At 35.9% G+C, this 26,500-nt stretch overlaps 1 protein-coding gene across 5 annotated transcripts in view; it reads left to right on the forward strand.

Annotated features, from left to right (window-relative positions):
• LOC136840144 (pseudouridylate synthase RPUSD2-like) overlaps positions 1-26,500 on the forward strand; it is a 1,228,991-nt gene that overhangs the window by 549,017 nt on the left and 653,474 nt on the right. Inside the window, exon 3 of one of the 5 annotated variants that reach the window (XM_067106574.1) lies at positions 26,458-26,495. The exons of the other annotated variants lie outside the window; for them this stretch is intronic. The gene's annotated coding sequence lies outside the window, so the exon portion shown is untranslated. The remainder of the gene's footprint in view (positions 1-26,457; positions 26,496-26,500) is intronic. 5 annotated transcript variants of the gene reach the window in all.

Consider the following 26,500-nt stretch of genomic DNA (forward strand, 5'->3'; position numbering starts at 1 on the left):
CTCTCTCTCTCTCTCTCTCTCTCTCTCTCTCTCTCTCTCGTTAAGGCTAATCGGTCATTGTCAACTTGCTTCACATTATGAAGGTTTGTTTTCCCGCATTCATGTGCTGACTTCCCGAACCTCGCTGTCAAACTGTTTTGCAATAATAAACTTGTTTGTGTTTCTCGGTTTGTGGGCTCACTTGTGATCTTGCGTTTTTTTTTTTTTTTATTTTAAATGTTTATGAAAACTCAGTAAATATTTTTTTTAGAAATCATATTTTCGTTCATTTATTTTACATACACCTCAGGAGTTATTTTCTTTTACATAAAAATGTGTGTAATTAAATTTTTACTCCTTGATGGTGACGAATTAGGAAATGTATTGTCATAAAAACATCAAATATGTTTTACTGTGCCTTTAGCTGGGAGGACAATAATACAGTTGTAGGTAAATTTTTACTTCGCTACAGGAACGAGTAAAACACTTTACCGTTGCCTTTAAATTGCTCGTACCTCTTGATGTTAGTACTGTCGATCATATTGTGTTTTCCTGTAATTGTACTACAATTATTATGATAAATATTGTTATTAGTGTAGCTGTGTTAAGCCTTATTGTATCTGTATGCAGTAATTGTATATTGCCTCAGTTGAAATTGGGTTTTTATAATTATTTTTGTGTTATACTCGTCCTTCTTTACAGACTAGGAAGTATAGTGTGTTTTAAAATGATGTTTGACGTTACAGCTGTACTTAAGTACCCGCATTTTGTATCTGTACACAGCCAAATGAAGTTTATCATTATCATTGGCATTAGTATTTGAGGTCAAGAATATAAGGTGTGTGTTTAAACGGAGGCCTCTGCCGTTACGTGTAGCTTTTGTGCGTGTGTTATCTTTGGCTGATGGCTGACTCAAGGGGCGCTCTCCCTAAGAGGGATTTTTCCCCAAGAAAAATGTCCCCGATGACAGATGCACCAATCTCTGATGTTTATGTTTGGTAGGGCCTGGGGCGTGGGAAGGGGAGGGGGGGAGCCCAGTCTGGTGAAGGTGGTGGGGAGTTCTTTTGTCAGGTAGGGCCAGAGGTCTAGTTTATCTCTTGATTTTTTTTTTTTCATTATCTCTCTCTCTCTCTCTCTCTCTCTCTCTCTCTCTCTCTCTCTCTCTCTCGCCACTACCAGGAATAGATTATTTATTATACAATCTTTTATTATCACATCACATTCTCTCTCTCTCTCTCTCTCTCTCTCTCTCTCTCTCTCTCTCTCTCTCTCTCCAAGTGCAGATCATATGTTTCTTTTTTAATGGAAAATGTCCTTATCTGTTATCATGTCTCTCTCTCTCTCTCTCTCTCTCTCTCTCTCTCTCTCTCTCTGCTAGATGTAGATCAATACGCAGAGGCCAATGCAAGGGACCTATTTTTTTCGGCCACTGATTTTTTTGGCAGTATATTTTTTCCTTCAAGCTTTTTTTCCCCGCTTTTTGCTACGCCTCGTGTTGAGGGGGATTATTTTTTCCAGCTGCAAATCGACTAATTGCGTCCTTTTTAAAGCGCGTCCTCTTCGCAGTGTAAACATCGAATTAGAAGTTTCTTGTTCTCGTTGTTTTTGTTCTGTTTCTCCTTGTTTTTATCACTTTATCTGCGGTTACACTTATTCCTTATTTTTCTCGTTGTCGTTGGCTTCAAATAGTAGCCTACTGCCATTTTAAGTACGTAGGTAAATAAGATGAGTTTCGCCATTTTAAAATGTCGCTATTGGTATTTAATAACTTCTTTGTTCAGGATATTTTCTTCTCCATGACCTAATGTAAAAATAAAAAAAATTTTAATAAGTAAATTAATTTAATGTACTCTCTGTCATTTGCATGGTTGGGATCCCATGTGAACCAGGATGACCCAAACCTCGCTCATTCAAGTTGTCTGTTAAGGTGGCTCAGTGCCAGCATTAACTTTTGCCCAGGGAATAGACTGTCTCGTATGAAAATACTGATACAAAAATTTTTTACCCAGGATACAACTTGAATATTTACTTGCATCTTGTATATTTATTTTGTATCGTCTTCGTCTAATTTCGTCATTCTTCGTTTCGCATCCAAAAATTTTCGCGTTATCAGAATTTTCCTTGACTGATTTCACATTCCCGGCGTCTCCTCTTTCTCACGTCTCCGCTCGTGAATGGAAGTGCTCGCAGCCAGAAGGCACAAACAGGTGGCTCGAGAGACAGGTGGAACGGCAGTTGAGACACACGACCAGCTGTGTCATTTTAACAACCCCACACATCTCCCTGAGATACACACTCTCTCTCTCTTCGGGGATCCCTTATCAACTTATGAACAAGGCCGGGAGAGGCTTTTCGTTATATTATTAACCTCTTAATAAGAGGCACAGGTACTTTATTATATTATTAACGCACAGACAGCATTGGGAGAAGCATTTCGTTATTTTATTAACTTCTAAGCGACATGGAATGGTATTCCTTAGCTTATCAACTTGTAATGAAGAGGAAAGTGTGTTTCACTAACTTGTCTGCTTGTAAAGAAAAGATTGAGGTGTTTTTTTTTATCTTAAATTTGAAGACTCGGAGGCATCTGGTTATCTTCGTAACATTTGCTCGAGACCAAGAGTAAGTTATGAAGAAAACTAAGGTAATTTAGCCGCCGCAAGGAACGCCCTTTCGTTTCTTTACCAAATAATGAGTAAGTCACATTCCGTAATGGTGAAGTGATTTGCATATTTAGACGATTGACTTTAACTCCTTCATTGTAAATAAAAACTTTTTGTATTCTGGAAGGAAAATATTCAGAAAATTTTAACTGTACTTTGACAGTGGTGAGTCAGTCATCACTTTTTCCAAGTCCGAGTATCATTATAATAGCTAAATATATGAGAGTAGTATGTATGGCTCTCACATACAAATCATAAAATAATTCCATGGATAAAAGTGCATTTGTAATTAATTTTGACTTTATGGAGGAATACATTATCCTTTTAGTTCTTTTTCATTTTAGTTTGATTTGATTTTCCTTTATCATTTTATGCGGTGATTTCATCAACTTTTATTCCCATCTATTAATTTTGTTGGCACGGAACCTTTTCCTCTGTATTTTTGTAACGCATTTGAATTACCTTTTCCACATGCAGCCTACGTTAAACGTTTGTGTATCCGTATATTCATAGTATTTCATTTCCATGGATGCAGACCGCAGCGCGTATTGTTCATCAAATAAAATATGTATGCATTTGTATCTGACTGAAAGTGAAGCCTGGTCGGCGTTAAATCCATTCCGATAATTCGCGGACGTTGCTTTCGAAAATTAAATATTCTTTATTAGTCAGATCGAAAGTGAATTAACTGCTGCACGTGGGATGTACAGTATGGGACTTTATGGCTGTGTGTCCCGTAGGGGGTTAGTGCCGTCAGTGCGCCTCATGTGGTGCACTGTAGGCAGTAATAGAGGATGTTTGGAGCGTCCCATTGGCTCATGGCTGCATCCAGTTTGTAGCCGTTTACTCGACCTCGAGTCTCGCTTGCTTTTTTAGTCTTTCTGTCCAACCTCTCTAACCATAACTTTTTAGTGCAGCTGTGGGTTTCTTCCTTTTCCACCTTTAGACATTTATATTTAATTTTTGTGTCCAACAACTCTAATTCTCTCTTTTCACTGTCTTAAGCGCTGAATGACCAGAATTCTCCCAGAGCTTGGGTTTCCAGCGTAAATTTAATAAATCAATCAAGCAATCTATGTTGGTGTATATGTTCAAGTCTGTTTGTTCTTGACCAAAACAAGTAATTATATTTTGCAGTGAACGTTGGTAGCGATGGATATTTCTTATGTGAGTTTTGTAACCCTTACTGGACTTACGGGTTTGAATAACCTTCCTTTGAATCACGGGTTGTGATATCGAGGGTCCTTACAACCTGTTTTGGGTTCATTGGTGGTGAGAAACGCATATTAGATTTATTTGCCTTGATAAAATGCGCTTGAATCACTTTCTGTATGAGTCCTCATAACCTGTGCTTGAATCACGAACGGAGGCAATTCATGCTGTGCTGAAGTCGTGCTGAACTGTGCTTGAACCCTTGGTGGAAATTTCTCCACATGAATAATCATGAATGACTATTCTTGTATGCTTTCGGTGGTGATAATCTACAGTGCATTCATTCATTGTGTATGATTGTTGATTCATTGTCAGGGTAACCTGTATTTCAGTAATCGATGGGCGGCCCCGTAGGGGGTTAGTGCCGTCAGTGCACCTCATTCGGTGCACTGCAGGCATTACTTAAGTTTTTTTGCATTGTCCCTTCGACCCCTAGCTGCAACCCCTTTCATTCCTTTTACTGTACCTCCGTTCGTATTCTCTTTCTTCCATCTTACTTTCCACCATCTCCTAACATTTTCTAGTAGTGTAACTGCGAGGTTTTCCTCCTGTTACACCTTTGTAATCTTTGTACTGTCAATTTCCGTTTTAGCGCTGAATGACCTCATAGGTTCCAACATTTGGCCTTTTGCCTAAATTCTATATTCTATCCTATTCTATTCTATCGTTGGAGGGTAACTTTTTAACAGGGAACTGATGGTGATAAACTCGTGTTTTATTGATTAATTGGTGGTCCTGACGGGAATAGAACCCTTTCGATGATATCCTGTACTTTGGTAATCGGGGGAGTAAGTGTAATGAGATAATTGGGCCTGATGTAACGGAATATATATCGCCGATAAATTGCACGTGAAGCGAATCAAATAATGGATGGCGATAGCAGTTGCATGCGTCATTGTCGGTAATTGGTGTTATCAATATTATTGCTGGTGATTGTTGTCGCTCAAATCATTGTTGGTGGAACCAAAATCTTGGATCAATGTTGGTGATACCCGTTAACTGAAATGTTTTTGGTGATGGCCGTTACCTGAGTCGTTTCTGTGAATGCCGTTACCTTAGTCATGGACGGTGATAGCCGTTACTTGATCCACTGTTACTGATAACCATGATTTGAATCACTGTTGGTGGTAATCATTACGTGATTCATTAGTGGTGATAATCGTCTCATAAAAAAAGAGTATTTACTTTTTTATTATTATTATTATTATTATTATTATTATTATTATTATTATTATTATTATTATTATTATTATGAAAGTTGGCGTGCGAAAGTGGAGGAAAAGTAAAAGGTGCTTCCCAGTAAGGCAAAATTAACTTCGAAAACACATCGTGGAATGAGAAAGAAAAACCCGACATGGGATAGACTTTTGACCATTTCTCGATTGGAAATCGCCATGGAAAATTATAATGTTTCCATGCTACTGAAATGTCATTTCCAAACGAAATGATTTACAATTCGGGCGGATTCATAATTTTTTTTTTACTTTATAATATGTTTGAAGAATGAAATTGGTTCTTGGGAATAATGACTTTTTGTTTGATTGGCAAACATCAGTGTGTGTGTGTGTGTGTGTGTGTGTGTGTTCTGTGAAAATGCGTGGGTTTACCAAAGCGTATTTCATTTATGCATGTGTATGTTTATATATACTTATACACATATAGATAGTGATTCAAAATTCATTTATTCTGATGTTAAATATCTTACTGCTACAGATGGTGCCATGTTGTTTGTGTTGTAGTAAAGTCGATAGCCTAATCATTTGTTAGAGATTGTATATGTATCACTCACTTTGAACAATTCGGTATAATTTTGAAACAGAGGTATGGCTGCATTGTACCCAGATCTTTTATTTTTCTTGGAGATAAAGCGAAAAATAGAAATATATTGAGGGAATAAAAAAAAAAGGTCAGAAATCACGTTAAACGAAGAAGTAAGTAATGAGAGATTTGGCCATAAAATCTCACATTCCAAACTTTTTACTTTTTCTTCAATATGTTATTATTTTTGGTTTGTCTCCAACAGGAATAAAAGAATTGGGTATAATGTCGGCATACCTCTTTCTCAAAATAATGAGTGAATAATTCAAGTTGAGTGATTTAGTACAAACCTTTAAAAAAGATTCGTTTAGCGATTTTACTACAAACAGTACGGGATCTGCTTAGTAGTAGTAGTAGTAGTAGTAGTAGTAGTAGTAGTAGTAGTAGTAGTAAGATATTCAACATCGTGTGTGATAAAAAGAGAAGTAATGTATATTATGGAACGATCAAATTTGCAGTGTAAATTTGGATACAAAGACAAAATAAGAATGACAAAAAATGGGAGTTCTGAAGAGGAGAAATCCTATTTCATAACAAATTGAGGAAAAAAAATCACCTTTAGAAAAAGGCAAAGAGAGAAGCACAGTGGCAGCAGCAGTCCCCCGTTTAACCGTGCCTCCAGTGTTGTAGACCTTGGATGAAAAGAATTGATAGAGCAAATATTGGTTAAAACTTTGAGGGAGAGGCCTCTACTCCCTCAATGGGTATGGCATGGTTGTCCTCAGGAGGTGGGTAGGGGGACGGGGTTGCCCTTTACGGGAGGGGGTATGGCTTGGTTGGCGTAAGGGTTGTTTGGTATGGGTAGGGCTGGTAGGAGGAGTGGTGGTAATTAAAGAGGTGGAAGCTAGATGTGAAAATGTAGGTATGAATCTTTGGATTCTATATATATATATATATATTATATATATATATATATATATATATATATATATATATATATATATATATATATATATATATATATATATATATATATATATATATATATGTATGTATATATATATGTATATATATATAATGTGTGTGTATACACAAAATGTATGATTTTAATTGTAATAACCAAGATGCTTTCATAACTTCTCACACATAGCCTTTGCTGTCCATTTTATGTTGTTTCCTTTAATTTGAGGTATGGAGATCACTTAGTATGGAGACTGTAGGTTCTTAAGAATCTTTTTTTTTTAATGACTTGTGCAATTTGAATAGATATCAGTGGGCTTTGCCCTTTTTATTGCACTTTTTTATTTTAAGTGAAACCAGCTGATAAATTTCAAGTTACAGATTCCAGTGTTATTAATGAGGAAATAGTAAATTTAAAGGGAATCATATGGACGTTTACGGTAATTTTTAAAAATAAATGTGCTATAAAGCGGTAAAGAAAAAAAAAACTGAGCTTCATGTTTTCAGACGGAGACTGAGGCCAAATTATCTTGGGCTAGAAAAGGAGCCTCGCAGTTCGAAATACAAAATGGCATTTTCGCGGAAGCTGTTTACATTCGCATTTGTAGCTGGAGGCAAAATGCAGGCGCGGGGTTTATCCTTGTTAGAGCATGAATATTTCCTTTGAAGTTCCGAGGGGGAAATATGCTTCCCTTTTCAAAAGAGGCGCGCATTGATGCATTCACTGTCTGTTAGGGATGGGATGGCGTATTTCATTGCGAATTAGTGGGGCGTTCGCTGTCAGCAATGTCTGTATGTAAGTCGGGGAAAATTTTCTGATAGAAAATAAAAGAATGTGACAGATCGATGTGTATATTATTTTTATTATTGGGGAAAAAATCCACAATTATTTCAGTGTTAATGTATTATTAAAATATAAATAAAACGAGACCTTTCGGGAACCTGCTCGATTCTCCTCGGAAGCTAACGTTTTATGTATATATTTAATAGATATTTACACTGACGTAACTGTGGATTATTATTGTTAATTATTTAAAAAATACTCATAGTAGCATGAGTCTTGAAATGGAGAAACAAATCCACAGTTATGTATATGTACTGTACATATACATAACTGTGGATTTGTTTCTCCATTATTATTATTATTATTATTATTATTATTATTATTATTATTATTATTATTATTATTATTATCATTATTATTATTATTATTGTAAGTAGTAGTAGTAGTAGTAGTAGTAGTAGTAGTAATATTTACAGCACTTGAAAACAACTCTTATTTTGTTGATTCTGCTTAAGCACAGTTTACTTTCAGTATATGTATTATACGTGTGCATTATACGTTTACCCAGTCTCATAAAACAGTTTTTCACTCAACCAGAACCCGTGAATGGAAAATGATCGCGTGAATTGTTATAGCTGTGAATAGTTAAGACTTTAATGGGAGCAAATGGAATGTTCCTTCTTAAAGTTAACAGGTTCACTTAACGGGTATATTACTGTACTCGTAAATGAATCACCCTCACATAATGCTTTCAGGTAATCGCCTCTTGCAATGAATTCCTCGTGAAATTGTGCATTAATTTTAAGAGGACGATGTATGTAATTGGTTGGAGACACGCGGAAGATATTGATTTGATACTTAGCAAAATAAAACTCGCATAATTGGTTGAAATTGAATTGCTTAGAAAAATAAAATTGGTATGATTGGTTAAAACTCTATTGCTTAGATTCACGATGCTTCACGTAATTGGTTAGAGATACTAGAATAAGGTTAGCGACTTAACTATGTAAGTATGTATAATGCGTATTCATATATTGAGATACATACTTATGTAGAAAATCTAAAATTGCTGCTTGATGTGGGTGCTTGAATATACGTAGAATGGGGTTATTTAATGAATTGGGCTGAGTACTTGGTTTTATTGACTGGTAGCGCCTTTTAAGCGTGTGAATAATGAAGGTTACCCATAGGCCTTTTGGTGACCTTTTTTAAAAAACCACCAGCGGCGACCTTTTCAAAGGCCACTCGCTATCACTTGGAAGGCCCTCCGCTGCCTTTCCCTTATATACATCCTTTAAAGTCGTCGTGTTGTTATGGCAGGAGACCGTGCCCAGGAATGGCATTATCATCGCGTCTCTTCTCTTCTCTGTTTCTCTCCCTCGTGGGCACCTGCCGCTTCCCAAAGGTCGTTTGTCTGGAGGTGTCAGTCTCCGTGCCAAACGTCGGTGCCGCCCACTCCTTGCTCTCTCTCTCTCTCTCTCTCTCTCTCTCTCTCTCTCTCTCGGCGTCAATAACCTAGTTGTTGTGACGCCAGTTCTAGTAACCACAAATCAATCAGTCTCTCTCTCTCTCTCTCTCTCTCTCTCTTTATGTATGTATGTGTAGGTATCTATCTATCTATCTATATATGTAAATTATATATTAGATATATGTATATATGTATCTGTATATATGTATATATATATGTATATATATATATATATATATATATATATATATATATATATGTATATATATATATATATAACTCTCTAAGTCATAGCCTCATTGGCATCCAGTTCCCTCTTCGTTTTGCCTTGTAAGTTGAAAGGCCTAATGGCAGGTTTGTTGTATAGAAAGATGCTGTTTGTTTATCCAACTTTTTTTTTTTTATACTGGCCTGGTCTATTCTGTTCAACTGAATTGAATGCGCAGACGACGATGCCAGAGTTGAAAGAGAGGAGATTTGGAAGAGTGTTAAAGTATTATCTCAAAGAAGAAAGCGTCGAGTAGAAAGATAGAAGAATGCTCAAATGATCGGTAAAAGAAAAGATGCATTTGCATTAGAATCCAGCTGCGAAAATTTCATTCGGGCAACAATTTGCTCCTTGTCTTTCGAATGGGCAAATTTATTTTGCTTCGTAATTCAGGGACCAACTGGTATTTAAGTGGTCCCGTAATTTATGTTTGGCGTTATTTTCATAGCGGAATTTTCATCTGAATTAGAATATATGTATTTCCAGAATCTGTGTAAACAAGGCAGCCGGCATAAATAAATGTTTTTGTTGTGCTTTCGGTTTCAGAGCCGAATTTAACCACTTGTTTGTGGGCGACGGTGTAAAACGGCCGATGATTCGGTAATTCCCTTTTTTTTTTTATTTTTTTTTTTATAGCAATCCTCGTGTTTATTTTCGGCCTGTTTCGTTGTTTTATGTTCGAAACGTCGATAATCCTTAAAAATCTGAATGGAAGAGGCGAAAAATTCTCTCTCTCTCTCTCTCTGAGATATATGAATGGAAGAAGCAGAAAATTTGAGTATGTATTTGATATGTCTCTCTCTCTCTCTCTCTCTCTCTCTCTCTCTCTCTCTATTTTTTATTTTTGATATATCTGAATGGAAGAGGTAGAAAATTTGTTTGTATTTGGTATGAATCTCTCTCTCTCTCTCTCTCTTTATTTAAGATATCTAAATGGAAGACGTTTGCATTTGGTATGAATCTCTCTCTCTCTCTCTCTCTCTCTCTCTCTCTCTTTAAGATATCTGAATGGAAGAGACAAAAAATTTTGTGTGTTTGCATATGGTGTGAATCTCTCTCTCTCTCTCTCTCTCTCTCTCTCTCTCTCTCTCTCTCTCTAAGATATCTGAATAGAAGAGACAAAAACTTTTGTGTGTTTGCATATGGTATGAATCTCTCTCTCTCTCTCTCTCTCTCTCTCTCTCTCTCTCTCTCTCTCTCTCTCTCTCTCTCTCTCGTTTCTCTTTTTCTTCCTCTGTACCTATTTATCTCTCGCTCTCTCCTTACTCTGCAGATATAAAGTGGCTAATTGCGTTCCCGTGTTATTTTCCGAGGCCACCATTCAGTGATCTCAGTGGCATCCGTAGTTTATACTTATTCAACGAATCACCATTATTTTGTAAGCTTTTGATGTTCCTTCATGTATGCCTTCAGTCCTCGTCGCGAGATGAAAGGTTCAAGGTATAAGCGAACGATAAAAGCCATGTTAGTGGATATTTTTTCTTTTTTTTGCTGGAGGGAGGGAGAGTTTTAAATATACATTGACGTCGCCGGAGAGAGAGAGAGAGAGAGAGAGAGAGAGAGAGAGAGAGAGAGAGAGTGAATGTCATGAGGAACCTATAACTGTTTTTAGTTGCTTTCACCCCGCCAGGGTGAGCGCATGTATGGTACTTGTTTTCTTTTTACATGTGAAACTAACATTATACTTCATTGCATTTTCCTCACCAGAGGCCGTACATGTCTGTATGTAAATTATGTAAATATGGTTTATATGTACACACACAACATATATTTTATGTGTGTACGCGCGCTCTGTATATATACAGTATATATATATATATATATATATATATTATATATATATATATATGTATATATATATATATATATATATATATATATATATATATATATATATATATATTAATTATATATATATTACAGAATCGTTGCACTGACAATAGGACAGTTCCATTTAGTGGCTTTCAGTTCTTCTGTACTGTATTGCAAACCGAAATTAGAAAGCTTTTAAACATTAATGAAGATTGTTTATTTGTTTTTAGGCTTTCTCTTGGAAACGGATGTCATGTGTCAAGATTCTCAACTTCGGTTAAATACGGAATCTGTCGTGTGAACGAGAGGTAACCAATGCCGAGGCAGCTTTAAAGAATCCAATATTGTTTCTTTATTTAACTGTAGATCTACTGGTTCTTTGAAACTGAAGTAATTTCTATACAGACTTTTATTCTCAAACGTCGAAGTTTATTTTTTTCACTGTAGTTTCTTTCTTTGAAGTACATACCTTTCATGTGACGAGTCCCTTTTCTTTCTTGAATATCTCTGGTTACTCATCAACACCGAATTGGTGTGATGTATTGGCAAATTAGACTTACGTATGATATTGAAACTGCGGTACGTATTTCTTGAAAGGTCTTGGTGTAAGATAATGCAGATGGTAAAAAAAAGAGGTCATCATCTTTTGTCTGTGCTGATCCTGAGTTTGTCTTAAATACTGATCGTAGTTATTGGTTTTTATCCGTATTTTTGTGAATGGTTTCGCGGTGTGTTATATTTTGAATGTGTATAAATCATTATTTTAAGACTTAACTTTGAAATAGGTCTGTTTGTGTAAATGTGTGTTTGTGTGCGTATGTGTGCAAGTGATTGTTCAGTGAGGAACATCGGTATAGATCATTGTTTATGTGTGTGTGTTTGTATATTTGTTTACACGTAAACGTACTCAGGAGAATGAATGCCTGGCAGTAGCATGAATGACAGCTAATGATCCAATCATTATAGTTTGATGGACTAGGAGGAGAAAAAATCCTGACGCTGATCTGCCGAGCCTCATTATAAGTTTGCCCATTGTTTCATATTCCTTCTCTCTCTCTCTCTCTCTCTCTCTCTCTCTCTCTCTCTCTCTCTCTTTTATTAGTGTTTGAAGAGAGAGTTGGTATACCCGCCCAACCACTGTGGGAATAATTTTTGTTTTGAATGGAGATAGTTGTGTATAAATAGTGCGAGCGTTAGTTTGGTAGTAGCCAATGTTTTAACGTGTTAGTTTAGGTGACATGTTTAACATGAATAGCTAAACACATTATGCATTCATTAAGACATATAAATTTATTCTCAATTCACGAGCAGTAACATTAAACACTCTCTCTCTCTCTCTCTCTCTCTCTCTCTCTCTCTCTCACACTCTCACACACACACACACACATACATATACAATACAACTTTTAGCTTGATGGCTTGTATTTTGTATCTGAATATCTTGTAAATATTAGCTTTTTATGCATGTTTTTTCAAGGTTATGCAAATTGATTTTATTGCAGCCCTGGTAAGGGGAGGATTTCTGACGTTGGTTTTAGTATTTAACTTAAGCCTGTAGGTGTGAAAAGTTTTCTGGCCTCACACACACACACACACACACACACACACACACACTCACACACACACACACACACACACACACACACACATGTAATGTTTAGTATTTAACTGCCGCGAAGGAAAATAAAGATCTGATGGTTGTGAAAACGGTTATGTACACACACATTTATACACATCCTGTCACATCTTCGTGAATTTGTTATATTACACACATTAGACGATATATATATATATATAAATATATATATGCACTTTTGTACGTGATTCACGTCACACATTACCACAGGTGAAAAATAAGAAAAGCATCTGAGTGGTTATGTAGGCACACACACAGTGGCTTGAAAATAATGTGATTCATATATATACATGTCCTATTATATATATAGTATATATTATATTTATATATATATATATATATATATAATTCCATATATATATATATATATAGATTGACACTTTTATATATATATATATATTTATTATATATATATACAGGTATATATATATATATATATATATGAGGTGTAATCATATATTATACATTCATTTATCACAAGCCATCTAAGACGGGGTGTGGCTTGAAAATACTTTATTTCTTATATATATATATGAGTCCTATATCAGTGGCTTGATATATATATATATGTATATATATATATATATATATATATATATATATATATATATATATATATATATATATATATATGTATATATATATATATATATATATATATATATATATATATATATATATATATATATATATATATATATATATATATATATATATATATATATATATATATATATATATATATATATATATATATATATATATATATATATATATATATATATATATATATGTGTGTGTGTGTGTGTGTGTGTGTGTGTGTGTACAAAGATTTTACAATAGCTTCCTTTAATGAATTTAGTTTTACGACGATGATCGTCTCTTAATGAACACATTCAAGAAATTCTTTATGCGAGTTAAAAGACTTTTGAATATTTTTTCTGTTTCTTTCTTATTTTCTCTCAAGACAGTCTAGCTAGTTAAAATAGGTTTGGAAGGATTTGCGTTCCTCTCAGATCTTTGTGCTAGAACGATCTTTTTATTAGAAGAAAATATTTGAGACAAATGTCTTTGTTTTTCATCTGTTATTGGCGATACTTAGCTCGTTTTCATTTTGATTCTGCGCGTGCGTATTTAATCGAACTTACTAGGAAATTTTTCCTTTACAGTTTCGTTATCTCGTTGATGAGAAGGTTGAAGGTTGTAATCACTAAAATTTGCCGTCTTAGCAACCTTTATGTTGTTTAAATCAATGATATTGTATTGACTTGAAAGAGACCATGGGCCAGAAATACTTTTAATTTTTTTGTCAATATCAGTTACTATGCTCTAGTATCTTTGTTAATGTGAGAACCTAAAATCTCAGTTTTGATTCCAGGATATTGTGTGTGTGTGTTTGTATGTGTTTCCTGTGCATTTGGTGGGTATAACTTATGAGTTCATTTACATGCAGTCATCCCCTTGCGTACATATGTTTTAGAATGAGTATAAAAGGAACTAAGTAGTTTTGAGTAGTAAATTATTTGATAAGGAACTAACATGCCTTAATATTTAGGCTTTGCCGTATGCATAAACATTGAAAGTTGTGTACTTCAGGAAAATGTGAGACCAGGGGCGAAAAAGAACTTGAAAGATCAAAGGATATCGTCTCCCCGCTGGAAAACAGCAGGTGACGGGAAAAATAGCAGGTGTTGGCTGGAAACCATCCCGATATTAGGGTGAAAGTAGCCGCATCTGGTAAATACCCGCCAAGCTCTGGCTTTAATAGTAGCGCGTTCAGCTGACAGGTAACGTGACGGGAACATGTTTTACATTAAGGCAGGGAGCTCCTGTTCCTTGCGTCTCGCCCGGGGCTCGGTTTTCGTTCATTCATATCACAATGCTTAGATTTTTTTAAGGGATGTAAGTTGACTTGGCACATTTTAAGAGTGGCACTTAGCTGAAATTCCATATTCGGTTGGAAATATCAGCCGCTTTCTATTAATTCCTCTTGGGATATTTTAGTATACGCCCTTACTGTTTTGATCGTTTTTCATAGCATGTCTTACGTTATATGGAAGACTAGCAGGTTTTTTGCGCTGTATGCTAAATGGTTGTAGTTACGTAGTAATAATAGTTATATATACTATTGACGTTGTCTACTATTTCCATATGTTGAATGTGAATGTCGTATGATTCAGCTAAAAAAGCCCTTTCCTCTTAATTTCGTATATGACTGAGCAATCTAGTATAAAAACATACACTGTATGTATATATATATATATATATATATATATATATATATATATATATATATATATATATATATATATATATACATACACATATATATATATATATATATGTATATATATATATATGTGTATGTATATATATATATATATATATATATATATATATATATATATATATATATATATATATATATATATATATATCTTGAAAGGGGATGTTCCAGAGGGTGGTAAGTCTCCCAGTTTTCTGCAAGTATTGCGGGATAAGATTGCTCAGTCTTGCCATCCCACCTTAATCGGCTAATAACCAGGGACATAGATCCGTGCTTACGTTAACTGAATTAAAGAGAATGTTTCAGGAAACGGCTAACTCAGATTCCTTCTGCCGGGAGAGAACTTTGAACTCTCGTAAGTATAGCATGTTTAAAAAAAAAAAAAGGTAAATGAATTATATTACCTCTACTTTTTCTATTTTAGTGTAGAGGTGGGCTGAGTTTTTAAGTTCTTCTTTTAATGGTTATTATGATATGTGGCAGATTATTAAAATCTTTTTTGCCATTTGTTGTTGTTTTCTGAGAGAGAGAGAGAGAGAGAGAGAGAGAGAGAGAGAGAGAGAGAGAGAGAGAGAGAGAGAGAGAGAGAGAGAGATTCCTGTACAGATACAAACACAACTCTTTGCCTGGATGGAAGATCCAGATATCTGAGAGAGAGAGAGAGAGAGAGAGAGAGAGAGAGAGAGAGAGAGAGAGAGAAATTCCTACTAGATACAAACACAACTTTTTTTGCCTGGATGGCAGATCCAGATATCTTAAGGAGAGAAAGAGAGAGAGAGAGAGAAATGGTGGGGGTAGGGGTGTTACCTAAGCTGCTCAGACAGGATTAAATGTTTCCTCTGGGAATTTTAAGACACAAAAGGAGATTACTGTATAGAGTAACTTTGGTGTGGAAGCTTTTGATATAATAATGTCACGCTCCAGTTGCCAGACACTGCTGGGCTGGTTTTATTTCTGGGAAGTATTGTATGTTATTTGATGCACCCAGGTTAATTGAGTCTTACCCGAATTGGCTGAATCTTTCCCAGACTGATTGAGACTTGCCCAAATTGACTGAGTCTTTGCAGGAATGTTGGTAATTTAGTAAGCCTGTAATTTATTTTTTTATACATTTTGAGCATCCTTGATATTTTTTATATGTGCACTTTCATGTATTTAGCTATAATTTTTCCATTTATGCTGTGTATGTGTGTATATACATACGTATATATATATATATATATATATATATATATATATATATATATATATGTATGTATATATATAATAATATATATATATGCATATATACATATATATATGTATAAAGTATCTCTTTGTGTTGTATATCATTCAAAGCTTCCACTAATCATTTTGCATATGGCTGTATAGTAATGATAACATATATCTACAGGAAAAAATAACAGTGGCCGAATCTTGACGTTTTGCCTTCGTGAACGAAAAATCTGTAACGCTTTTTAAGTTTTCGCGAAAATTTCAGCAATTATTTTACAACCGATCTGTTTATTCGGTAGAGAAATATAACTATAAAGAATGTAAAGGTCATGGCCGGAGGCATCTGTGTACCGGTAGCCCTTTTGGGAGACCTCTACAGGGCCATACATTCCCATTTCCCCCCTTTGTCAGTGAAGTATCTTCGAAAACCATCCTCTGTTCCCCTACCTGAACTGGGAGGAGAGCCCAGCCATAACTTGCAGCTGTCCAGACATCTTGGATCGCCCGAAACAAGTTGTTTGTAGGTGGGGGGGGGAAAACAGGTTAGCCGCCTAGAAGTTTAATAGCATATCAGTCCGCGCGTTGATGTTGCAGTGACGAATCAGTCCGCGTGTTGATGTTGCAGTGACGAACTGCTGTGTTGTTCTGTCGATATTTGATACCTGGTTCCCTCACCTCAACCGTCCTACCTTCCTTCCTTCCTTCCTTCCTTCCCTCCTCGTCCCTCACCTGTCATTCCCCTCACTTCCCTCTGTTGGAAGTTTTGCTCTGAGGGGAAACAAACTTCCACGTTAGTTATGGATCTCTGACGCCAAGGTTTGGATTAGTCATTATCAGGTGAGTTTGGGAAGCTTTGTGACACACGATCGACAAGGTGGGATATCTGCTGAGAAGAGAGAGAGAGAGAGAGAGAGAGAGAGAGAGAGAGAGAGAGAATGCATTCCCCTACGAACATCGAACAGTTTCGTTTAGCTACACCAAATGTTTAGTGATATTTGTTGGAGAATATATCTTCAGCCGAACGAGAGTTTCCGTGAATATTGCATTCAATCCAATAAATAAGAGGATTATTATTATTCTGTTGCGTCGGACAGAATAATGTTGACGGAAATGTTTGGCGTTCTATTTTTTTTGGTAGGAAAAATATTTTGGCGTTTATTTTTTTCAGTTTGAAGCTAGTTAGATTTGTGGAAGCTCTTGAACAAGAGTATTTTAGTACTTTGGAAAATTATATGTTTTTGGAAAATTATATGTTTTTGTAATTACAGTGTGTGTGTGGTTTTCTACTGACTTACAAACGCTCAAACACAGTATATATTTATGCATACGCTCAAATAATTTACACGTACTTGTTAGTTGAAAGATGTATAAAAAATTTAAAATTTCGTTATAGATTTCGCTCATACGCTCTCATATATATATATATATATATATATATATATATATATATATATATATATATATATATATATATATATATATATACATTTATATATGGAACTAATGAACACATGAGCACGTGTTTCACAAAAAAGTTAAGTATATCTTAGTTTAACCAGACCACTATGCTGGTTAACAGCGGAAAAGAATTTGTCTCACATCGGGATCGAACCCCAGTATTAAGTGAAAGGCCAGGACCCTATCAGTTGACCCATGCATGGTCAACTGGAAGCTCCCTAGCTTTTCAGTTGAGAGACTGTTCTGATCCCGGTGTGAGTCGAATTTATATATATATATATATATATATATATATATATATATATATATATATATATATATATATATATATATATATATATATATATTCATACACACACTTCATGGATATTTGTAAATGTTTCTAGCATATATTGCAAGCGTGCTTTTGACCTGCATAGAATACCTTAAAATATGAATGTACTTTCTCTCAGATATATTTCCAGCCCGAAAAACAATCGGTTTTGGGGGCGAAGAAAAGCCTGCGGTCATGAAATTTTCTTTTTATCTCGAGGAATAAGAAAAACGACAGGAAGAAATTGGCGGTCGTGAAAATCGACGAAGGGGCTCGTGGATGAGGAGCTCTGCATTTCTGCAGGATTAATTTCATGACCAAGTTAGAACGGAGGACAGGTTTCCGGGAGAGAGAGAGAGAGAGAGAGAGAGAGAGAGAGAGAGAGAGATAGTTGATGACAGAGAGAGTTTTTATTGTAGATGGATGATGAGAGAGAGAGAGAGAGAGAGAGAGAGAGAGAGAGAGAGAGAGAGAGAGAGAGAGAGAGAGACAGGGAGTTTTATTGCAGGTAGATGATGAGAGAGAGAAGTTGAGAGATGGTTGATTATAGAGAGAGAGAGATTTTATTGTAGGTAGATGATGAGAGAGAGAGAGAGAGAGAGAGAGAATTCGAGGGATAGTTGATGACAGAGATATTTTATTGTAGATGGATGATAGTGAGAGAGAAAGAGAGAGATAGTTGATGACAGAGAGAGAGGGAGAGAGAGAGAGGTTTTATTGTAGATAGATGATGTAAGAGAGAGAGAGAGAGAGAGAGAGAGAGAGAGAGAGAGAGAGAGAGAGAGAGAGAATTTTATCCCATATGTGGAGAGAGAAAATTTTAAAGACATGTAGACAGAAATCTTATTGTTGGTACCATTATAAGCTTAGTTTTAAACGTTAGGGGAGAGAGAAAGACAGCGATAAAGTAAGAAATTACTAAAATGATATGGAAATACAACTCCATAAATATTAAAAGAGAGAATGTGAGGTTTGGGGGATTTGACTGAATCTCGAGCAAAACGTCATTCCATTTTCTTCTTTGGATTACGACGTAGGTATTTGGCAGAGATTATGTTAATACCTTTGCATGTAAATGAACATCCTAACTATTTGTAATGGTCGAATGTATAGTTGTGTACATTTGCCTCTTTACTAATATTCTCTCTCTCTCTTCTCTCTCTCTCTCTCTCTCTCTCTCTCTCTCTCTCTCTCTCTCTCTCTCGCTTTGGTTTTCAAGTTTCATCTTTACCAGAATTCATTGAAAACATACGATTTTGTAACATTTGGGGGGATTATGCCATTTTTGTTCATTTGTAATTGATGGCATCTGGAGAATGCTTTCGATGCTTCCCGGTGGATTTTTCAATAACTCAGAATGTTTATCGAAAAGAAATAAAAGCTGTATTTTTCAGACTCATTTTTCATAAAGTTTATCAAATACAGTGACCGCTGAATGATTCATTCACTGTGATTTGAGAGAGAGAGAGAGAGAGAGAGAGAGAGAGAGAGAGAGAGAGAGAGAGAGAGAGAGAGAGAGAGGGGGGGAGGTTACTAAATAATGATTTAATCCTGTATCATTGCCAGGGAGAGAAGAGAGAACCATTAATAAAAGCAAAGGATTATATTCTAATTTGCTCTTTGTGGTGTTTGTGCATGTGTGTGTGTGTGTGTGTGTGTGTGAGAGAGAGAGAGAGAGGAGGAGGGTGGGTTACTAAATAATGATTTAATCCTTCGGTATCATTGCCAGGGAAAGAAGAAAGAACCATTAACAAAAGCAAAGGATTATATTCTAATTTACTATTTGTGGGTGTTTGTGCGTGTGTGTGTGTGTGTGTATGTGTGTATGTGTGAGTGAGAGAGAGAGAGAGAGAGAGAGAGAAATCTGTGGGTGGAGGTACTATACAGCCTTTGTTTGCATGTAGCCCAAATCTGTTTACATGAGATATTCCGAGATATGTCCAATTATTTATTGAGCCAGTTATTTATAAAGCTAGCTTTACTATCAGGATAAGGATGTTTTACTGCGGACGCCACATATTAATTTTTTTTGTGAGCACGAGATAAGAAAGAGAAACGGCCTTCTGGCGGCTTTGTATTCTTCGCAGACTTTGGCACGAAGCGAGTTGTCAGGGAAATGTCGTACGTTGGTTTTTTTCGTTTTTTTTTTCTTTTTGCTTTCAATGCTTTCTCTTTTGCTTTCACGGGTGGTCTAGGTGTCAGAGGTACGTTTTCATTTGGAAAAATATTTTGGGGATACTTTGACATTTCGGAGTCTGAGTCTCTCTCTCTCTCTCTCTCTCTCTCTCTCTCTCTCTCTCTCTCTGTTCACTAATATTAGTGTTGGTGTTAGTCAATTTGATGTTTTAATTTGGCCGAACTTTTAATTAGAGAATCTCTCTCTATCTCTCACGATTGCCTTGGTATCTCTCTCTCTCTCTCTCTCTCTCTCTCTCTCGATTGTTGGTGTTAGTAATCTCTTTGGCCGAATTAGATCTCTGAATCTCTCTCTCTCTCTCTCTCTCTCTCTCTCTCTCTCTCCTCTGTTATTGTTGGTATTAGTCAATTTGATGTTTTAATTTGGCTGAACTTTTAATTAGAGAACCTCTATCTCTTCTGATTGCCTTGGTATTTCTCTCTCTCTCTCTCTCTCTCTCTCTCTCTCTCTCTCTCTCTCTCTCTCTCTCCTTGGCAGTAATATTTCTGTACTCCTTTCTTTCTTCTCTCGTCCACCATTGGGTTATCTCTTTTAGCTGTGCATGACTTAACTTTCTGCAGCCGTTTTACAGGGAACAGGAAAAAGTGAAAATGACTTTTCAAGGAACAAAGAGGAAACTGAGTAAGAAAGGCTTTTTTCTCACCAGCCACCAATTGTTTAAAGTCATTTTGAAAAATGCTTTTTGAAATAGACGTTTGAGAGAGAGAGAGAGAGAGAGAGAGAGAGAGAGAGAGAGAGAGAGAGGAGAGGAACTCCGAAATTTGTAGAGAACAAAAGAAAAAATATTGGGTATAGACAGGAGGCATTAGTGTTGGAGAAGGGTGAAGAAAGGGAAAAGATCTGTGGTGATAAATGGAGGGGATCAAATAAAAGGCGGAGAAAGGACGAATTAAAGAAAAAAAATGATAACATTAAAAATTAAATGATGGAATGAAAGAACGAGAGAAAACAGGCAGTTTACAAATAAAAGATGGTACCTTTCGAAGTTGAAATGGAAAGTAGGTATAAAATATAAAAAAAAAAATCGTGGGAGATGAAGAAAAACAGGAGGTATATTTACAAAGTGATAAAAACGATAACTAAACCATGTAAGATGTAAGGAAAACGGTAAAGAAATGAAGTTTGTAAATATGCAAAGAAGAAATTAAACTGAAAATAAAGAAAATGAAAACCTGCAAAGGTACAGTTAAAAGAGGGAACATTTTTTCAAAGTGGAAAAGGAAGAGTAAATTATAAAATATGAGGACGAAAACTACGAAAGATGGAGAGAGACTAAAAGATATTTTCAGAGTGGCAAAGGTAAAGTCAAATTGAATATAAAGAAAACGAAATCCGGCAAAAATACTGATGAAAGTAGGAACATTTTGGAAGTAGCAGGGAAAACTAAATTGAAAATATAGGAAAGGAAAACCAGCTCGGATACTGATAAGAGAAGGAAGTGGCAAAGGGAAAAGGTAAAATGAAAATAAAATAAAATAAAAGGAAAACTAACATAGATAAACGAGGAGACCTTTCCAGAGTGGCTGGGAGAAAATTAAATTGGGAGTAGCAAAAAAAAAAAAAAAATGAAGAAAAACTGGCAAAGATGCTCTATCCGAGGAAGGCCTTGGCTGGCGGTGGACAGCTAACATTATTGTTTAGAGTTGCTTTGTGAGATGCATTGAGATGAGGGATGCTGAGAGAGGGGGAGAGGGGCTGGGAGTGAGAGAGAGAGAGAGAGGGAGAGGGAGAGAAATGCGCTTCCCTAAGGGCGAAGAATTGGGAGTTCTTGACGTGAATGCTGAAGTCGAAGAAAGGTTTTGAGCTGAGAAATATTTGTCGCTGAATGTTGAGAGCATTTGAAAGGACGGTGTTTCAGTAGGTATAGTGCATATGTGTGTGTGTGTGTATGTATATACATATAGATAGATAGATAGATAGATAGATATGTGTGCCTGTGCAAGATATATAAGAGCATAATGAGGTCAGCTTAGATGATAGTATGGTTAGTTTAGACTTTAGTTGAAAGGATGGACCAGAGTGTTGTGAGATGGTTTGTGGAGAGAACGGAGGAAGATAGATCAATGATTAGTGTATATTCCAGTAGCCTATAGAGAGAGGGGGGATGAGGAAAAGAGGTATTATAAAGGAAGGGACTAGATACACAAGAAGCGCGAGGTTTTATATATATATACATATATATACCGTATATATGTATATATATATGTATATATATAAGTATATATATATATATATGTATATATATATATATATATATATATATATATATATATATATATATATATATTATAAAGTTTGTGTTATTTTGTAAAAATACTTAACAACAATCAGTGTTTGATAACATATCTTCAAGTCCTATTATGACTGCAAATCACATGAAATGTCATAAAATATTATTAATTGTAAGTGAAAAGTCTCACATGAACTACGCCCTTTCGTTTCTTTTACTGTACTCCCTTTCATATTCTCTTTCTTCCATCCTACTTTCCACCCTCCCCTAACAATTGATTCATAGTGCACCTGCGAGGTTTTCCTCCTGTTACACCTTTCAAACCTTTTACTGTTAATTTCCGTTTCTGCGCTGCATGACATCTTAGGTCCCAGTGCTTGGCCTTTGGCCTAAATTCTATATTCAATTCAGTTCAATTCAGTTCAGTACATGAACTACCATCGCTTTTGATATAACATTTTTTTAGCGCTCTCTCTCTCTCTCTCTCTCTCTCTCTCTCTCTCTCTCTCTCTCTCTCTCTCTCTCTCTCTCTCTCTCTGTGTGACTGGACAGATGGCGAACAGGCACCTACAATATGTGGGAAGGAGGCCCATCCCCTTCTTGGGAAAGAGCTGAGAGAAGGATAAAACCCGCTTGCCAAATCTCCTCACGCTTTTAATACAATTCACGAACGTCGCTGTTCTTCATTCTGTTCTTACCTTTGCTGCGCATCGACGCCGGATAACCAGATAGAGAGAGAGAGAGAGAGAGAGAGAGAGAGAGAGAGAGAGAGAGAGAGAGAGGGGAAATTGTTGGGCTTGGGAATGAAGATTGGGTAGCTCGAGTTTTGAGGTCTTTATGAAAGAAGGAGAGTTGTGTGTGTTTATGAGTTTGTTTCAAGGGGATATGGGGGTTGGGGGTGGGGAGGGCGGTTGGCTTTATAGGAGGCTGGTTTACGGCTGCATTGGTATTCAGTGTTTGTTTACCGCGTTTGCATTGCAGGTGATTTTATTCTGCCCTTACATGTTTAGCTTTATTTTCTTCAAGGTTTTTGTGGCATTAAATGAATTCCTATTTTTCGGTAGCTTCGATTATTTACTGGGATTTTGAGATTACTAATTTTTCAGTCTTTTCTGTTGCGTTTTGTAGTTAGTGGAATAGTATTTTTTCGAGTTGAATTAATTATTGGGCGCAATTTTGGCCGATTCTGTGTCGTTAATATCAATTTTTCGTTTATTCAGCTTTCTTTTTCATGGTATTAAGCAGTTGTTCACAAACTGTTAAAAATCACTTCTGTGAAATGATAAACAGCGACCGGGTCTGTCCCATTTATTTTGTCCTGTTGCGCGTAAATGTCATAGTTCATATACTGTACACTCATGATCTTAAACAAGCAAAGTCGGAAAAACTTGAAATTCTAAGCAGACATCTAAAACATTTTATTTACATATGTAAAAATACTTCATAATTAAGTGTTTAAATTATAGATTAGACGCAGACTTTGAAACTGAGTCAGATGGAAAACTGAAGTTTATTCTTGAAGTTAATCCGTGCCGGGTTGGATATATATTCAGTATATCAGTGGAGAAGGTTTCGTCAAAATATTTTTCTTGCTGTCGTTAATTCAAGCAAGTATAAATGAAAAATCAGAAATTTAATGGGAAACTAAAACAATCGATTTCGTTATTTAGAACGTAGCGTTGTAGTTTCATTTTTAGCAATTATGAATTCAAACAGACGAAACTGAAAGATAGAAGTACATGAATAAATTACTGTATTTGACAAGAGGAAACCGAATATTTTTCACTTTTAGGATAAAACAAAATCTGGCTTTGCCGTGATTTTTACCATCGATAATTGAAGCAGAAAGTGGAATTGTAAAATGTACGTATCAATTTAAATAACAATATATCTCAGGAGAAAAACCCAGAGGCATTCGAGTTTCCGCCGAGAGGAGAAGGCTGCCTCGCCGTGTCATTTTTGGCCATCGTTAATTCACTCTCTTTTCTGTAACGGCGCCGTGTTCATGCTAGCATGAATTCAGAGCATCGCTCCTTTTGTTTAGACATTCAGATGCGACTTCCACTTTGGTGCTTCAAGGATGAAAGCAGCGAGAGAGAGAGAGAGAGAGAGAGAGAGAGAGAGAGAGAGAGAGAGAGAGAGAGAGAGAAGAAATCTTTTGGGGAACGAAAGTTTCACGAAAGTTTCTCTCTTCTTTTGTTTTAACGAAAAGTTTCTGTTTTAACTATAGAATCACATTCTCTCTCTCTCTCTCTCTCTCTCTCTCTCTCTCTCTGAGAGAGAGAGAGAGAGAGAGAGAGAGAGAGAGAGAGAGAGAGAGAGAGATCTTTCGAGCGAAATGTTTCAGAATCGCATTTCTCTCTCCCTCTCTCGATGGAACTCGAAGAGAAATGAATGTTCTCGAAGTTCATGATCTCGAGGCCACGAGTTGCTGATTTAGAACGAGGTATATTATTGTGTTTGTGTGTGTGTTTGTGCAGTGTTTGTGTAGGCGATATGTCCTCGCTTGTGTTTATATATTCTTATTTGTGTATGGGGGGTTTTTTGTGAGTATACTTTTTTCTTGTTCTTTCATTACTTTCCTTTCTTATTTATTTTGGGGGAGTAAAATTAGGACGACATCGGTAAAGTTAAGAGGTGGTCACAGTTTCGCTCAATTTCTAAATTTAATTTTTCTTATTTATTGGCTCATTCCTTAAAAAAGTTTTCGTATGTTGGTTTTAATTTAGTAATCTTTTCATTTTTTTCTCACAGGCAGTCAGCTTACTTTGTAAAGGAGGCTTTACTGTTGTAAGTACTTTATACTTCAGTTGACTTATATAATTTTTACTATAATTTTGTATTACTTTATGATAAGTCTTGGCTTCCCAAAGCTGCCGTAGTGATATCTAGATAATGATAGAATGAGAGATTAACCCTTCCGAGCTGTTGGTCACATCTTCGAAAAAACATTGCATTAAATGGCACACAGAAATATTGTATTTGTGCGTTTGTGTTGTTAAGAAAATTTGATTTATATCCATATTAAGCGTCATTTTATTTCATTTAATGAAGTAGAAAATTTTTTTTTTCTCGTGAATTTTAGTTATACACGTAACTGCAGTCCGTTGGATAATAATTAGACCGATATAAAAGGGGCAGGCGATGTTAGTAGTGATTATTATATATTTTTATATGAAAACCAATTGGACCAACAACCCTGCGTCTTTACCTAGCCCAGGATCGAAGCAGTGCAAACGAGTGGGTTTTATCTCTGGAGGGAACGGCAGACCTCCCTTTAAAGGGTGGAATGCTGAAAGAATCAGGGAAACAAAAGCTGGAAGAAAATTCCGAAAACCCAGTTTAGTGAACGAAATGGTCTCCCTATATGCACTCTAGGACTATTGAAATCCCTAACAGCATTATTAATTCGTTAAATTGCTCACAGCACAACACTGAGATAAAAAAGCTTAGTACGTTCTTCAATGGAATTATAAAGAAACCAGTGGGTATGATCGATCTTTTGCCCATTCCACTTTTTCAATATCTTCCCTTCCTTCCTGGCGTTATCAAATGCACCAATCTGTCTCTTGGCTGGGAGACTGGTTCTGCTCTGTCGCATTTGAGAACATTGGTTTTATATTCTCCTTTCTCTCACTGTAGAATTGATTGTTATTGACACAGAAGGTCTTCTCTCTCTCTCTCTCTCTCTCTCTCTCAGCTGGAATGCCCTTCAACAAAAATTTTACACGTAACTAACTCTCTCTCTCTCTTTGAATGCCTTCAACAAAATTTTACACGCTTGCTGATTTATGTTAACAAATACATTCGTCAGTCTCGAAGAGAAATGAATGTTCTCGAGGTTATGGTTGCTGATCGGAAATTATGAAGGCTTCATGATCTCGAGGCCACGAGTTGCTGATTTAGAACGAGGTATATTATTGTGTTTGTGTGTGTGTTTGTGCAGTGTTTGTGTAGGCGATATGTCCTCGCTTGTGTTTATATATTCTTATTTGTGTATGGGGGGTTTTTTGTGAGTATACTTTTTTCTTGTTCTTTCATTACTTTCCTTTCTTATTTATTTTGGGAGTAAAATTAGACGACACCGGTAAAGTTAAGAGGTGGTCACAGTTTCTGCTAATTTCTAAATTTAATTTTTCTTATTTATTGGCTCATTCCTTAAAAAAGTTTTCGTATGTTGGTTTTACCTAGTAATCTTTTCATTTTTTTTCTCACAGGTACGGTCAGCTTACTTTGTAAAGGAGGCTTTACTGTTGTAAG

The sequence above is a fragment of the Macrobrachium rosenbergii genome, chromosome 7 (assembly GCF_040412425.1).
Source record: "Macrobrachium rosenbergii isolate ZJJX-2024 chromosome 7, ASM4041242v1, whole genome shotgun sequence".
Taxonomy (NCBI): domain Eukaryota; kingdom Metazoa; phylum Arthropoda; class Malacostraca; order Decapoda; family Palaemonidae; genus Macrobrachium; species Macrobrachium rosenbergii.